This window comes from Mustela lutreola, chromosome 3 (assembly GCF_030435805.1).
Source record: "Mustela lutreola isolate mMusLut2 chromosome 3, mMusLut2.pri, whole genome shotgun sequence".
NCBI classification, from domain to species: domain Eukaryota; kingdom Metazoa; phylum Chordata; class Mammalia; order Carnivora; family Mustelidae; genus Mustela; species Mustela lutreola.
The window spans coordinates 60448910-60454909 of NC_081292.1; positions in this window are offsets into that span (position 1 = coordinate 60448910).

The window sequence follows — 6000 nt, forward strand, 5'->3', positions numbered from 1 at the left end:
TTATTCTGGTCAAATTAGTGAATTGAGGATTTGCGTTTTTCTGTTTGTTCTGTTTTGGTTTTTTACTAGAAAAATCACTTCAGTATTTTTGGAAGAATAATTTTCATTTTCAGGAATTTCAACAGTGCAGAAGAAGAAAATTCAAAAAGTACCTCAAATCTCACCAGTCATAAATAAAATCAGGTGTATGTCTTTCTCTGTATATTTGCAGATGATATAGAACTACTTTTATTGTAATGGGAGCATTCTATGCATGCTATATCAAAGTTAGTCAACTTAATTTTACTCCAGTATAAGAAATAAACAAATGCAAGTGAAGACATGCATAAAATCCAATTATTATTAATTTTAAAATATTTTATTAATCTATATTTAGATCTACCTTTAGATTTATCTCTGAATCTAGATCTAAACCTTTTTTCCCCTGTGCCCAGCACATAGTGTGAACTGAGAACCATCTTAATCATTTTATGAGAAAGAACATCAGCACTAGAGGTCAGTTGGTGATGAGATGGCTCAAACGAAAGACACTAGACTCTCTAGTCACAGAGGGAGAGAGGACCAACTAATTGAATTTCTGAGGAGTGGGGAGCAAGTAGGAGATCCAGACAGGTGAGTGGCAAACTGTGTTTAGGACTTGACAGAAGGAAATTTGGTCTAGTCTGGCCGGGACTGTTGTCAAAGACTAGCAGCATGGAGCCACTACTTGTTGGTCTTTAGTCAGGAACTCATTGTCTCAGGACAGGTTCTTAGGAAACAGATACCGTGATGGAGATAATGTGCCCAAGAAGTTCACTGGGGAGTGCTGTCAGGAACAGCAGGTGGAATAAAGGGCAGAGGAGTTAAATAGCAATGCAGTGTCATTGAAATCTTTAGCCAATCTCGCATGGAGCGCTGGAGCTGGAAAGGCCCTTCAGTGTTGTACAACCCTGGCAAGGAGATTTCACTTTATAAACCTCATCCCTTTCCTCACTGATCAGTCATTGGCTCACTGGAGGTGGACCATGTTTGACGAAGGGTTTGACCCTGGGCAAGGTGGCTCTCTTCTGCTGAGGAAAATTCCTGAAGAGGCACAAAAGCCATGAGCACTGTCAGCTATGAACACCACCAACACCACCCCCCCAACAGGAGAGTGAGTACCACAGTCCTAAAAGAGAGATCTCATTGGCAGAGTCCAATATCCCTTTCCCCAGAGACAACCAAAATATCAGGTGGGGGATGAAGATGAACACCTAAGGAGAAGGGAGAAGATGACTTTACCACACACTGGTAAGGATTCTACTAGGAGAACCTACTAGGAGAATGTTCAAATGACTAGACTCCCTGGTCAATGTCAAGGAAGTAGATAAGATCACGAAGTACCCACAGATAACCAACAGTGGAAGGCTGTTGCCACCCTTATGGCTGAAGAGCTAAGGGAGGAAAATAGTATACCTGGGCCCAGTGGGAACTGAGCTGTAGAAGAACAACAGTCTGGCAGGAACCATAGTCATGAGGGATGCCAGAAGGTGTGCCAAGGGAGCAGGTAAGTCCCTGACCTCTTTTTACTACCACTTTCCACCTCCTGCCAGTGCCTCCCATCAGTCAAACCCAGCTGAAAGTCATTTGGCAATGGAGCCTACGTGAGGCATTCCACAGGAGTCAGGGTGACAGAGAGCAGATTTGGGGTAAGATCAGGGTGACAGCAGATTTGGAGTAAGCAAATGGGGAACAACCAGCAAAGACCACAAGTTACAAATAGTCCATGGATTACAACCAGGAATGAATGTTGAGATGCTGCTCCACTCTGCCTTCCAAACTTTCCTATTGGACAAGACTGAGGCTGACCTAGAGTCTGGGAGTGAGACTGGGTTTTGGCTGGGTTCTTGATGTGAGGACTGGATCTAAAGCATGGGAACAGGGTTGAACAAAGGATGGTGAAAGGATAGTGGGGCTGAGGGAAGGATATGGAGAGTAACGTGAAGCCCAAGAAATCAACAAACTCCACAGAATTCAGAGGCCATTTGACCTTGTCTCCACTCCCACCAAGCCCTCTTGTTTTTGTTTGGTCTCCAACTAAAGTCTCCAAAACAGGAATCAGATGGAGGACCTTCCAGGTGCATTTGAAAAGTGACCTTGGGGAGGGAAGCTTGAATATACCATGTACCCTGAAAAATCTAAGATGTAGGAAGGGGAAGAGGAGACTGAAAAGCTTTTTAAGTGTAGGAGTTGGACTGGATTGGGAGGGGGCTCAGGTGTGCAGCTGTAGTCCATCTTTATTAAAATACTTACCAGCATCTCATAAAGAATGCATAAGAAGTCCAAATAATGCCAGCAAGTATTTGTTCCTTTTCCTGCACAGCAGCTTGAATCAGGCATCTGGGAATCTCTCCCTCCTTGGTCTTCTCCTCTTTGTTTTTAATCCTTCCACCCCCCCCACCCCCATCTTGGCTCCCTCTTTAGTGGGAGGTCAAGGCTCTGGAGATGACTTTTCCTGAGAAGATGAGAAGATGGTGGCTTATAAACAGTCTTCTTTAGAGGTAGACTTGGTCTTTTAGATTTGTCATGGCGGAACACCTATAAGACAAACACACACCCCTCCTGGTAAATATGGTCACTCCCATAACACTGCTTTGATGTGTTATTCAGGTTAGTGTCTCTTCCCACCAGGAGTGAGACTAGGAAAGAAGGAAGGACGGGTGAGGGTGATGAAAGCCCTGTTCTTCCACGCTCAGAATAGTAATAATAACTATTATTCTAGCAGCTAATTATTGAGCAGAGGCTTATATATTGTGTGGTTGCTCTATACTGGGTACATATTAGATGCTGTGGTGGATTAAATGGTGTCTGCCCCCTCCCTCCTAAAGGTAGTCCGCGTTCTCATCCCTGGAAGCTGTGAATAGGAACTTATTTGGGAAAAGCGTCTTTGCCATTAAGTCAAGGATTTTGAGATGAGATTATCCTAGATTATCCAGGTGGACCCTAAAAGAGAGACATAGGAAAAGAGGGTGAGACCATGTGAAAATAGTAGCATAGACTGGAATTTTCTGCCCACAAGGTGAGAATGGCCTGGAACTCCTGGAAACTAGAAGAAGCAAGGAGGGGATTCTCTCCTAGGGCCTTTGGAAGGAGAGTGGCCCTCCAACACCTTGATTTTAATTTTCTGGCCTCTGAACTCTAAAAGGATAAATTCTTGCTGGTTTTTTTTATTTAAAAAATTTTTTCATTTATTTATTTGACAGAAAGAGAGAGACCACGAGAGAGGGAACACAAGCACAGGGAGTTGCAAGAGGGAGAAGCAGGCTTCCTGCAGAGCAGGGAGCCTGATGTGGGGCTTGATCCCAGGACTCTGGGATCATGACTTGAGCTGAAGGCAGACACTTAATGACTGAGCCACCCAGGCGTCCCAAATTTTCGTTGTTTTAAGTCACCCAGTTTGTGGTAATTTGTTTCAGTGGCCCTAGAAGTCTGAATAAATGCTTTACATGCATCATTTCTATCCCCACTATCACTGCCAAAGTGAAAGTATTGTTTTCTCATTTTATAGATGAAGAAATAGTGAGTTAGTAACATATCCACATTCTCACTGCTCATAAATTGCAGACCTAGGGTTTGAACCTAGGCTCACCTGTCCCAAGTCCCTGCACTCTCCATCGTATTACATCCTCTTTGAATATTATCGTTAATGTCCTACCAGTTTAAAAAGTGCTCTTCTATATTCCTGACTTATGGGCAGGTCCTTGCTTCCTCCACTCAGGCTCACTCATGAACAACATGTAATTGATGGGCCATTTGTGTTGATCACGGATACAAATTTGATTATCACTAATTCCCCTTCCTTACCCCATTTAGGGCCTGAAGCTTCAAGGGAGGGAAATATAGTTTCCCCATCTTGGAAAATAAATAGATATATTGTAGAATCTGAAGTAATAATTTAAAATTTTAGTAATAACTGGCTTCTGTACAGTGACTTATGGATTACAAAGCCCTTTCACTCATACAATTCTATTAGAGCTTTGGAAGATAACGGTTATAGTGGGACATTACATATGGATGAATTCATGGATGAGGACAACGGAGGGTTTCCCAAGCCAATGCCTCCCTGACTGCCACACGGTTACTGAGAGGCAGCTCCCAATAGTATGCAGTCTTCAGGAACACTTTATAAATCTCCTCTAGGCCCATCATAGATTCATATAATGAGTTGTCTAATCTTAAGTCCTTAACATTTATTTAGTTTTTCTATCTGTATTTTTCTCTTTTAAATATAAAAAGGGAGGTGTTGCCCGGCTGGCTCAGTCAGTAGAGCATGTGACTCTCAATATCAGGGTTTTAAGTTTAAGCTCCATGTGGCGTGTAGAGATTACTTAAAAATGAAATCTTACTACACTGTGGGAGGAGGGGAACTAAGAGGACAGCATCATTGGAGGACCCTAGGCTCATCTAGTCCCACAAAGACAACTAGATAACTATCAGAACATTATAAACACACCAGAAATCAACCTGAAGACCGATGGAACAAACTTCACAACTAAAGCGAGACAAGAGGCCCCATTGAAGAAGGTAGAAAGTGCAGAGATGTGGTTTGGGGAAGAAGTGTATCATGGGTGCTGTGGTGGGGAGGGAGCCCTGGTCATGGAGAAAGACAAGAGAGAGGAATGCACAGGAATATGTACGAGAAGAACACTTCCCCAAAGCCATTGGCTAGGAAAATGAGAGGTACTGATTTTCATGAGTTCTTGTAGCCAGCAGGGTTTAAAGATTGGAGATTTAAAGGTCAGAGGGCTTGGCGGGGATAGAGACCTGGGGCCACTGCCCTAATCCTGGAGAGAAGTTAGGCAGGCAAGCAACCCTGGGATAGATGGTGCAGAGACAGTGGCCTGAAGAATGCTTGGGGCACACAGTGGGGAGATTATTCTCACTTCTTGGAGCATGTCCCTGAGAGGTAGTGTTTGCAGAGACACCTCTCCAGGGACGAAGGAGCCAGCAGATGTAATTTCCCTCCCCTGCCCCTCAGCGTAAACATAGAGCCAACCTGTGGGAAGCAGCACAGCGCTGACATTGGCTGCCTAAACTGCTCACGCCACGTACCACAGCCCTGTGCTCTGATGGGACAGCACTTCTCAGTCAAGTTTGCCTCAGTCCCAGCAGGTCAGGCCTCTTTCCCAGAAGACCAGCAGAAACCCCTTTCTGGTTTCCTGACCAGAAAGGTCTCAGTTCTGGTAGTAGTATCAGGTCCCATTTAACAAGCAGACCAGAGCACCTCTAATTAAAACTTGCCACCTTCTTGCCAGGACCAAACACTGCCCACTGCCGGCAAGGAGAGCCTCTGCAGATGACTGGCCTGAAGGACAGAACAGTCAAAACACAGTAGCAGAGTGCATGCTACACACCAGAGAGGGCCAGGCTCTGGACACATGACCTCTTTCATAAAGCCATGACTTTCAGGAGCAGGAAGCATAATGGACTTTTTTAACACAGAGAAGAAGGCAGAGACTTAGACATAATGCTGAGTTGGAGGAATTCAGCAGAAATGAAAGAACAAAATAAGGTCACAGAAAGAGATCTAAGTGAAACAGATACAAGTAATGTGCCTGATGGAGAATTTAAAGCAATGATCATAAGGATACTCACTGGGCTTGAGAAAAAAATGGAAGACTTCAGGGAAGCCCTTACTGCAGAGATAAAGGATTTAAAAAACAATCAGAAATGAAAAATATAGTAACTGAGATTCAAAACAGGCTTGATGTAATGAACACAAGAATGGAAGAAGCAGAGGAACAAACAAGTGATATAGAAGATAAAATAATGGAAAAGAATGAAACTGAACAAAAGAGAAAAAAGAATTACACAACATGAGAATAGACTTAGGGAGCTCACTGACTTTATCAAACATAATAACATTTGTATTATAGGAGTCCTAGAAGAAGAGAGAGAAAAGGGGGCAGAAAATTTATTTGAGGAAATTATAAGGGAAAATTTCCCTAATCTGGGGAAAAAAGCAGACATCCAGATCTAGGA